This window comes from Aulostomus chinensis, chromosome 1 (assembly GCF_037954235.1).
Source record: "Aulostomus chinensis isolate RoL2024-O1b breed Wild chromosome 1, RoL_Achi_v1.0, whole genome shotgun sequence".
NCBI classification, from domain to species: Eukaryota; Metazoa; Chordata; class Actinopteri; order Syngnathiformes; family Aulostomidae; genus Aulostomus; species Aulostomus chinensis.
This window is the reverse complement of record NC_141320.1, coordinates 45,849,749-45,861,211: the sequence shown is the minus strand read 5'-3', so window position 1 is coordinate 45,861,211 and position 11,463 is coordinate 45,849,749. Positions and strand designations below refer to the sequence as shown.

The 11,463-nt window shown below is 43.5% G+C and overlaps 5 non-coding genes across 5 annotated transcripts; all 5 read left to right on the top strand.

Moving 5' to 3' along the window:
- Positions 1–6,051: 6,051 nt before the first annotated feature.
- LOC147271864 (U1 spliceosomal RNA) lies at positions 6,052–6,215 on the top strand. Its single transcript, XR_015116631.1, has one exon. It is a non-coding gene; the product is annotated as a U1 spliceosomal RNA (small nuclear RNA).
- A 586-nt stretch (positions 6,216–6,801) lies between these two features.
- On the top strand, positions 6,802–6,992 carry LOC147271863 (U2 spliceosomal RNA). Its single transcript, XR_015117165.1, has one exon. It is a non-coding gene; the product is annotated as a U2 spliceosomal RNA (small nuclear RNA).
- A 775-nt stretch (positions 6,993–7,767) lies between these two features.
- Positions 7,768–7,931, top strand: LOC147271862 (U1 spliceosomal RNA). The gene has a single exon (XR_015116679.1). It is a non-coding gene; the product is annotated as a U1 spliceosomal RNA (small nuclear RNA).
- Positions 7,932–8,517: 586 nt separating this feature from the next.
- On the top strand, positions 8,518–8,708 carry LOC147271861 (U2 spliceosomal RNA). Its single transcript, XR_015117468.1, has one exon. It is a non-coding gene; the product is annotated as a U2 spliceosomal RNA (small nuclear RNA).
- Positions 8,709–9,250: 542 nt separating this feature from the next.
- Positions 9,251–9,414, top strand: LOC147271860 (U1 spliceosomal RNA). Its single transcript, XR_015116918.1, has one exon. It is a non-coding gene; the product is annotated as a U1 spliceosomal RNA (small nuclear RNA).
- Positions 9,415–11,463: the final 2,049 nt, after the last annotated feature.

Here is an 11,463-nt window from a genome sequence, read left to right as displayed (position 1 = left end):
TTTTGATGTCATGAGCAACTCTTACTACATCACTGTAGCATCATTTTGAGGTTATTAGCAACTCTCATTACATCACTTTAGCATCATTTTGACATTAGTAGCAACTCTCACTACAACACTGTAGCATCATTTCTTAGGTTCGTAGCATCTCTCATTACATCACTTGATTATCATTTCTTATGTGAGAAGAAACTCTCACTACATTACTGTCAGCATCATTTTGAGCATCCTAGTAACTCTCACTACATCACTGTCGCATCATTTCTTTGGTTTCGGAGACACTCTCATTACATCACTTTAGCATCATTTTTAAATTCGTAGCAACTGTCATTACATCACTTGAGCATCATTTTGAGGTTCGTAGAACTCTCACCACATCAGTGTAACATCATTTTGAGGTTAGTAGCAACTCTCACTACATCACTGAAGAATCATTTTGAGAATAGTTGAAACTCTCACTACATCACTGTAGCCTTATTTTGAGTTTAGCAGAAACTCTCACTACATTACTGTCAGCATCATTTTGAGGTTTTTAGCAACTCTTACTACATCACTGAAGCATCATTTTGAGGATAGTAGTAACTCTTACTACACCACTGTCGAATCATTTAAAGGTTCGTAGCAATTCTCACTACATTACTGTCAGCATCATTTTGAGGTTCGTAGAACTCTCACCACATCACTGTAGCATCCTTTCTTAGGTTAGGAGCAAGTCTCATTACATCACTTCAGCATCATTTTGAGGTTCGTAGCAACTCTCATGACATCACTATCAGCATCATTTTGAGGTTCGTCGCAACTCTCACTACATTATTGTGGCATCATTTTGAGGTTTTTCGCAACTCTCACTACATCACTGTAGCATCATTTGTTTGGTTAGTGGCAATTCTTATTACATCACTGTCGCATCATTTGAGCATCGTAGCAACTCTCACGACATTACTGTTGCATCATCTTGTGGTTTTTAGCAACTCTCACCACATCACTGCAGCATCATTTCTTAGGTTTTTAGCAACTCTCACTACATCACTGTAGCATCATTTTTAGGTGAGTTGCAACTCTCAATACATTACTGTAATCATCATTTTGAGGTTTTTAGCAACTCTCACCACATCACTGGAGCATCATTTCTTAGGTTAGTAGCAACTCTCATTACATCACTGTCAGCATCATTTTGAGATTAGTAGCAACTCTCACTACATCACTGTAGCATCAGTTTGAGGTTTTTAGCAACTGTCACAACATTACTGATAGCATCATTTTGAGATTTTTAGCAACTCTCACTACATCACTATCAGCATCATTTTGAGGTTGGTAGCAACTCTCACTACATCACTGGAACATTATTTTGAGTTAACAGAAACTCACACTACATTACTGTCAGTATCATTTTTAGGTTTTTAGCAACTCTCACTAAATGACTTTAGCATCATTTTGAGGTTCGTAGCAGCTCTAATGACATCACTTTGGCATCATTTTGAGATTAGTTGCAACTCTCACCACATCACTGTGGCATCATTTCTTAGGTTAGTAGCAAGTCTCATTCCATCACTTTGGCATCATTTTGAGGTTTGTAGCAACTCTCACTACATTACTGTAGCTTTATTTTGAGTTAAGCAGAAACTGTCACTACACTACTGTCAGTATCATTTTTAGGGTTTTAGCAACTCTCACTACATCACTGTAGCATTATTTTGAGATAAGTAGCAACTCTCACTACATCACTGAAGCATCATTTTGAGGTTTGTAGCAACTCTCATTACATTACTGTAGCTTTATTTTGAGTTAAGCAGAAACTGTCACTACACTACTGTCAGTATCATTTTTAGGGTTTTAGCAACTCTCACTACATCACTGTAGCATTATTTTGAGATAAGTAGCAACTCTCACTACATCACTGAAGCTTCATTCATAGATTTTAAGCAACTCTCACTACATAACTGTAGCATCATTTTGAGGATAGTAGCAACTCTCACTACATCACTGTAGCATCATTTGGAGGATAGTAGCAACTCTCACTACATCACTGTAGCATCATTTGGAGGATAGTAGCACCTCTCACTAAATGACTGTCAGCATCATTTTAAGGTTTCAAGCAACTCTTACTGCATCACTGGAGCATCATTTTGAGGTTTTTAGCAACTCTCACTACATTAGTGTAGCATCATTTTGAGGTTTTTCGCAACTCTCACCACATCACTGTAGCATCATTTTGAGGTTCGTAGCAACTCTCACTACATTACTGTAGCATCATTTTGAGGTTAGTAGCAACTCTCACTACATTACTGTAGCATCATTTTGAGGTTTTTCGCAACTCTCACCACATCACTGGAGCATCATTTTGAGGTTTTTCGCAACTCTCACTACATCACTGTAGCATCATTTTGAGGTTTTTCGCAACTCTTCCTACATCACTGTAGCATCATTTTGAGGAAAGTAGCAACTCTCACTTCATGACTGTCAGCATCATTTTAAGGTTTGAAGCAACTCTCACTACATCACTGGAGCATCATTTTGAGGTTTTTAGCAACTCTCACAACATCACTGAAGCATCATTTTGAGATTTTTAGCAACTCTTAAGACATCACTGTAGCATCATTTTGAGCTTCGTAGCAACTCTCACTATATCACTGTAGCATCATTTTGAGGTTTTAAGCAACTCTCACTAAATCACTGTTGCATCATTTCTTAGGTTTGTAGCAATTCTTTTTACATCACTGGAGCATCATTTCTTAGATTAGTAGCAACTCTCACTACATTACTGGAGCATCATATTGAGGTTCGAAGTGTCACGTCCCCATGGTCACGGGCATGGGGGCGTTGCATTATTTTTGACTTCCTTCCCTTCTCAGGTTCGAGCTTCATGGGGCGGAGCTGTCGACTAATTGGGAGCACCTGTGCCCGGCGTCTCCCAGCTATAAAGCAGGCGATCAACCTGGCCGGTTGTCTCTCGCTCACTCCTCCTGGCCCACGTCGGAGCGATGGTTGTGTTTCTTGAGTTATGTCTTGTTTAGTTCTCTGCATCCATCACACCGCACACATACACCCCCTGTACACTCATGCACACACTCGCACTCACCACTGACACTACTGATAACCACACTCCACTGTACGTTATGGTTTGCCTTGTGTTGATTTTGCGTTACTAATAATAAATTATTAGTTGTGTGTCACGTTTAGTCTGCGTCTCCCTCCTTCGATGTCACGATTTCTGAGCCGGGTCGTGACAGAAGCAAATCTCACCACATCACTGTCGCATTATTTTGAGATTTTAAGCAACTCTCACTACATCACTGTAGCATCATTTGGAGGATAGTAGCAACTCTCACTACATCACTGTCAGCATCATTTTAAGGTTTTAAGCAACTCTCAGTACATCACTGGAGCATCATTTTGAGGTTCATCGAAACTCTCACTACATCACTGGAGCATCATTTTGAGGATAGTAGCAACTCTCACCACATCACTTTCGCATCATTTATTAGGTTAGAAGCAACTCTCATGACATCACTTTCACATCTTTTTGAAATTAGTAGATACTCTCATTACATCACTGTCAGCATCATTTTGAGTTCATTATTATCATTGAGGTTATTCGAATCTTTCACTGCATTACTGTTAGCATTATTTTGATTTCATTAGCAATTCTTACGACATCTCTGTCGCATTATGTTGAGGTTATTGGCAACTCTTCCTACATCCCTGTAGCATTGTTTTTGAGGTCGTTAGCAACTCTTCCTACATCACTGTAGCATTTTTTGAGGTTATTCGCAAATCTTACGACATCACTCTCAGCATCATTTTGAGATCATTAGTAACTTTAATTACATCACTGTAGCATCGTTTTGAGGTTCGTAGCAAATATTACTACAAGACTGTCAGCATCACTTTGAGGTTATTCGAAACTTTCACTACATTACTGTCAGCATCACTTTGAGTTTGTTAGCAATCCTTAGAACATCATGGTAGCATCATTTTGAGTTCATTCGGAATTCTTACGACATTATTGTAATCATCATATTGAGGTTTTTCGCAACTCTCACAACATTACCATCAGCATCATTCTTTAATTCATTAACAATTCTTCCTACATCACTGTCGCATCATTTTGAGTTTATTAGCAATCTTTACGACCTCACTGTAGCATCATTTTGAGGTTCGTAGCAACTATTACTACAATAATGTCAGTATTATTTTGAGTTTATTAGCAATTCTTACGACATCACTTTCGCATTATTTTGAGTTTTTTAGCAACTCTTACTACATCACCGTCAGCATCATTTTGAGTTCATTTGCAATTCTTCTGACATCACTGTCGCATCATTTTGAGTTCATTAGCAATTCTTACGACATCACTGTCGCATCATTTTGAGTTCATTAGCAATTCTTACGACATCACTGTCGCATCATTTTGAGGTTATTAGCAACTATTACTACATTACTGTCAGCATCACTGAGTTTATTAGCATCTATCACCACGTGACTGTTAGCATCGTTTTGAGTTAAATAGCAATTCTTACGACATCACTGTCATCATCATTTTTAGGTTACTCGCAGCTCGAACCACATGACTGTCAGCATCACTTTGAGGTTATTCGAAACTTTCACTACATTACTGTTAGTATCATTTTGAGTTTATTAGCAATTCTTACGACATCACAGTAGCATTATTTTGAGTTTCGTAGCAACTCTTACTACATGACTGTCAGCATCACTTTGAGGTTGTTAAAAACACTTACTACATTTCTGTAAGCACCAGTGAGTTTATTAGCAACTATCACTACATTACTGTTAGCATCATCTTGAGTTCATGAGCAATTCTGACGACATCACTTTCAGCATCATTTTGAGGTTATTACCAATTCTTCTGACATCACTGTCGCATTATTTTGAGGTTGTTAGCAACTCTTATTACATTCCTGTTGCATTATTTTAAGCAACTCTTTCTAACTGACTGTCAGCATCACTTTGAGGTTGTTCGAAACACTTACTACATTACTTTAAGCATCACTGAGTTAATTAGCAACTATCACTACATTACTGTTAGCATCATTTTGAGTTCATTAGCAATTCTTCCGACATCACTGTCGCAATATTTTGAGGTTCGTAGCAACTTTTACTACATTACTGTCAGCATCACATTTAGGTTATTCAAAACTTTCACTCCATTACTGTTAGCATCATTTTGAGTTCATTAGCAATTCTTACTACATCACTGTCGCATCATTTTGAGATCATTAGCAATTCTTCCGACATCACTATCGCATTATTTTGAGGTTCGTAGCAACTCTTTCTACTTTACTTTTGCATTATTTTGACGTTATTAGCAGCTCTTACTACATTACTGTCAGCATCATTTTGAGTTCATTAGCAATTCTTACTACATTACTGTTGCATTATTTTGAGGTTAGTAGCAACTCTTACTACATGACTGTCAGCATCACTTTGAGGTTGTTCGAAACACTTACTACATTACTGTAAGCATCACTGAGTTTATTAGCAACTATCACTACATTACTGTTAGCATCATTTTGAGTTTATTAGCAATTCTTACGACATCACTGTATTATCAATTTGAGGTTAGTTTCAACTTTTCCAAAATTACCGTCAGCATCATTTTGAGTTCATTAGCAATTCTTACGACATCACTGTCGCATTATTTTGAGATTATTAGCAATTCTTACGACATCATTGTCGCATTATTTTGAAGTTCATAGAAACTCTTACTACATGACTGTCAGCATTACTTTGAGGTTATTCGAAACTTTCACAACATTACTTTTAGCATCATTTTGAGTTCATTAGCAATTCTAATGCGGCTCGAGGCCACTCTGGTTCACGAGCGACAAGGTGAGCCTTGAAAACGGCATCGGTCGAGCTTCCCGGGCTTGGGATATCCGACATCCGGCATCGTTGTGAGAAACAAAGGGGGCTGCGCACGCGGCAGATTGGCACAAGGTAGGAAAGATCAGGCGCTGTGTTGACCTCCCTGCCTGTCAGTCAGAAGGTTGTGTCCCTGGAGCTCATGTCTGTTCCTAAGCTCAGCGAGTCATACTTACCTGGCAGGGGAGATACCATGATCAGCAAGGTGGTTCTCCCCGGGTGAGGCTCAGCCATTGCACTGGGGCTGTGCTGACCCTGGTGAATTCCCCAAATGTGGGAATCTCAACTGCATAATTTCTGACAGTGGGGGACTGCGTCCGCGCTCTCCCCTGTGATCGTGTGAAAAAAGGAAAGAACGAAAGAAAGGCCGACCACAGCGGCAACAACAACAACGGTGACCGCCTGTCCCGGCCAGTTGGCGGTCTCCTCTTGTGCTGGCATGCCTGAGGAGACCGTGGAGGACGTAGCCTCGATGAGCTCCCAGTGTCTCTTACACCTTCCAGCCCTAAATGAAGAGGGCAGGGTTTCTGCCACATTTAGTTGAGGGTCATGGTATCTGACAAGCCCTGGGCTCAGGACAATACATCCACGGCTCGTCTTCGCAGTAAGTGGAATGATACCAGAGAATTCATGCGTGGGAGGAGATCAACTTGGAAAACCCCGACTCCAGGATGAGTCGCTGGCTTGTGGCTTTGAACACCGCTTTGTTTTACTTTGAGTCGCCCCACTAGCATAGCAGGGTGAAGGCACCGATTGCCTTTGCTTTGGATAGCAGTGGGGACAACCAGTGTGCCAGATGTAGTGTTTATGGCACTGCATTTTGTGTCGCCACCCAAAATGTTGCAGTTCCTGCCCACAGCCGCGGCCGGGATTGGCTGTACCGGGGGTGCTGGCTCTCACGTCGGGTGGCTGACAGGCATCGCTTCTCGGCCTTTTGGCTAAGATCAAGTGTAGTATCTGTTCTTATCAGTTTAATATCTGGTACGTTCCCTATCCGGGAACCATATATTAAATTGCTTTTTGGAACAGGGAGATGGAACGGGAGCTTGCTCCGTCCTTTCCACGCATCAACCTGGTATTGCAGTGTTTCCAGGAGTGGTGCAATGCCCCGCATTTCTCGTCGGAAAAAAAACAAGCCTCCGCCAGGCACTCGCTCACCTGCTCCACCCAAAGCCGGACCAGGGTTCTCCTCCTGCACTGCAGCTTTTCCTCAGCCTGCGGCCGCAATGGCCTTCCAGGAACAGTGCCGGCCCCTCCCCTTTTGTCAGGAGCAAATCCCGTGCTCTTCAGGCCAACTCTCGAGTGCTGCACATGAGGCCGGGGCTGGATTTCCGCCCGCGCTGCCGCTGGGCGTCAAGTTGTGGCTCCGTTTGCACTCCAGATAAGGATGGAGGTCCGCTGACGGCACTGCTCTCGGAGCCTTTCCCAAAAGGCTTTGGAATGCACTCTGAAAGACCTGAACCTTCAATGTGCCTGTTTTGCCCAGAGATGGGTTGTGAACTTGATGTTGAAATGTGAAACCCCAGCTTGCTGCCTTCAGTCTTTCGGAATTGGGCCGCTTGCGTTGACAGCTCTCATGGTCGCGACGCTCCATCCAAGGGTGAAAGCGGACGGAGATTGTTTTTTTTACTGCGGGGCACGATGCGTGCGGTTAGAGGCCACGCTGGTGCCCCCAGCGAGAAGGTGAGCCTTGAAAACGTTATCGGTCGAGCTTCCCGGGCTTGGGATATCCGACATCCGGCATCGTTGTGAGAAACAAACGGAGCTGCGCACGCGGCAGATTGGCACAAGGTAGGAAAGATCAGGCGCTGTGTCGGCCTCCCTGCCTGTCAGTCAGAAGGCTGTGTCCCTGGAGCTCATGTCTGTTCCTAAGCTCAGCGAGTCATACTTACCTGGCAGGGGAGATACCATGATCAGCAAGGTGGTTCTCCCCAGGTGAGGCTCAGCCATTGCACTGGGGCTGTGCTGACCCTGGTGAATTCCCCAAATGTGGGAATCTCAACTGCATAATTTCTGACAGTGGGGGACTGCGTCCGCGCTCTCCCCTGTGATCGTGTGAAAAAAGGAAAGAAAGAAAGAAAGGCCGACCACGGCGGCAACAACAACAACGGTGACCCCCTGTCCCGGCCAGTTGGCGGTCTCCTCTTGTGCTGGCCAGCCTGAGGAGACCGCGGAGGACGTAGCCTCGATGAGCTCCCAGTATCTCTCACACCTTCCAGCCCTAAATGAAGAGGGCAGGGTTTCTGCCACATTTAGTTGAGGGTCATGGTATCTGACAAGCCCTGGGCTCAGGACAATACATCCATGGCTCGTCTTCGCAGTAAGTGGGATGATACCAGAGAATTCATGCGTGGGAGGAGATCAACTTGGAAAACCCCGACTCCAGGATGAGTCGCTGGCTTGTGGCTTTGAACACCGCTTTGTTTTACTTTGAGTCGCCCCACTAGCATAGCAGGGTGAAGGCACCGATTGCCTTTGCTTTGGATAGCAGTGGGGACAACCAGTGTGCCAGATGTAGTGTTTATGGCACTGCATTTTGTGTCGCCACCCAAAATGTTGCAGTTCCTGCCCACAGCCGCGGCCGGGATTGGCTGTACCGGGGGTGCTGGCTCTCACGTCGGGTGGCTGACAGGCATCGCTTCTCGGCCTTTTGGCTAAGATCAAGTGTAGTATCTGTTCTTATCAGTTTAATATCTGGTACGTTCCCTATCCGGGAACCATATATTAAATTGCTTTTTGGAACAGGGAGATGGAACGGGAGCTTGCTCCGTCCTTTCCACGCATCAACCTGGTATTGCAGTGTTTCAAGGAGTGGTGCAATGCCCCGCGTTTCTCGTCGGAAATAAAACAAGCCTCCGCCAGGCACTCGCTCACCTGCTCCACCCAAGGCCGGACCAGGGTTCTCCTCCTGCACTGCAGCCTTTCCTCAGCCTGCGGCCGCAATGGCCTTCCAGGAACAGTGCGGGCCCCTCCCCTTTTGTCAGGAGCAAATCCCGTGCTCTTCAGGCCAACTCTCGAGTGCTGCACATGAGGCCGGGGCTGGATTTCCGCCCGCGCTGCCGCTGGGCGTCAAGTTGTGGCTCCGTTTGCACTCCAGATAAGGATGGAGGTCCGCTGACGGCACTGCTCTCGGAGCCTTTCCCAAAAGGCTTTGGAATGCACTCTGAAAGACCTGAACCTTCAATGTGCCTGAGCTTCCCGGGCTTGGGATATCCGACATCCGGCATCGTTGTGAGAAACAAAGGGGGCTGCGCACGCGGCAGATTGGCACAAGGTAGGAAAGATCAGGCGCTGTGTCGGCCTCCCTGCCTGTCAGTCAGAAGGCTGTGTCCCTGGAGCTCATGTCTGTTCCTAAGCTCAGCGAGTCATACTTACCTGGCAGGGGAGATACCATGATCAGCAAGGTGGTTCTCCCCGGGTGAGGCTCAGCCATTGCACTGGGGCTGTGCTGACCCTGGTGAATTCCCCAAATGTGGGAATCTCAACTGCATAATTTCTGACAGTGGGAGACTGCGTCCGCGCTCTCCCCTGTGATCGTGTGAAAAAAGGAAAGAAAGAAAGGCCGACCACGGCGGCGGCAACAACAAAGGTGACCGCCTGTCCCGGCCAGTTGGCGGTCTCCTCTTGTGCTGGCATGCCTGAGGAGACCGTGGAGGACGTAGCCTCGATGAGCTCCCAGTGTCTCTCACACCTTCCAGCCCTAAATGAAGAGGGCAGGGTTTCTGCCACATTTAGTTGAGGGTCATGGTATCTGACAAGCCCTGGGCTCAGGACAATACATCCACGGCTCGTCTTCGCAGTAAGTGGAAGGATACCAGAGAGAATTCATGCGTGGGAGGAGATCAACTTGGAAAACCCCGACTCTCAATTCTGACGACATCACTGTCGCATCATTTTGAGATCATTAGCAATTCTTCTTACATCACTGTCGCATTATTTTTAGTTTCATAGCAACTCTTACTACATTACTGTGTCATTATTTTAAGGTTTTTAGCAACTCTTCATAAATTACTGTCAGCATCACTTTGAGTTTATTAGCAACTATCACTACATTACTGTCAGCATCATTCTTGAATTCATTAGCAATTCTTCCGGCATCACTGTAGCATCATTTTGAGATCATTAGCAATTCTTACTACATCACTGTCACATCATGTTGATATCATTAGCAATTCTTACGACATCACCGTAGTATTATTTTGAGGTTAGTAGCAACTCTTACTACATGACTGTCAGCATCACTTTGAGTTCATTAACAATTCTTCCGACATCACTGTAGCATTATTTTGAGGTTATTAGCAACTCTGACTACATTACTCTCCACATCATTTTTAGGTTACTCGCAACTCTAACCAGGTGACTGTCAGCATCACTTTGAGGTTATTCGAAACTTTCACTACATCACTGTCGCATCATTTTGAGATCATTAGCAATTCTTCTGACATCACTGTCGCATTATTTTGAGGTTCGTAGCAACTCTTACTGCATGACTGTCAGCATCACTTTGAGGTTATTCGAAACTTTCACTACATTACAGTTAGCATCATTTTGAGTTCCTTAGCAGTTCTTACGACATCACTGTAGCATTATTTTGAGGTTCGTAGCAACTCTTACTACATGACTGTCAGCATCACTTTGAGGTAGTTCGAAACACTTACGACATTACTGTAAGCATCACTGAGTTTATTAGCAACTATCGCTACATTACTGTTGGCATTATTTTGAGTTCATTAGCAATTCTTACTACATGACCGTCACATCATTTTGATATCATTAGCAATTCTTACAACATCACTGTCGCATCATTTTGAGACCATTAGCAATTCTTCCAACATCACTGTCGCATTATTTTGAGGTTCGTAGCAACTCTGACTACATGACTGTCAGCATCACTTTGAGGTAGTTCGAAACACTTACTACATTACTGTTAGCATCATTTTGAGTTTATTAGCAATTCTCATGACAACAGTGTAGCATCATTTTAACCTTAGTTTCAACACTCCCTACATTACCGTCAGCATCATTTTTAGTTTTTTAGCATCTCTTACTACATCACTGTCGCATCATTTTGAGTTCATTAGCAACTCTTCCGACGTCACTGTCGCATTATTTTGAGTTTAGTAGCAACTCTTACTACATGACTGTCAGCATCATTTTGAGGGAGTTTGAAACTCTTACTACATTATTGTAAGTATCACTGAGTTTATTAGCAACTATCACTACGTTACTGTTAGCATCATTTTGAGTTCATTAGAAATTCTTCTGAAATCACTGTCGCATTATTTTGAGGTTATTAGCAACTCTTAATACATTACTGTCCGCATCACTTTGAGGTTATTCGAAACTTTCACTACATTACTGTTAGCATCATTTTGAATTTATTAGCAGCTCTTACTAGATTACCGTCGCATCATTTTGAGATCATGAGCAATTCTTCCGACATCACAGTCGCATTATTTTGTGGTTTTTAGCAACTCTTACTACATGACTGTAAGCATCACTGAGTTTATTAGCAACTATCACTACATTACTGTTAGCATCATTTTGAGTTCATTAGCAATGTGGGGCTTTGATTGGGAA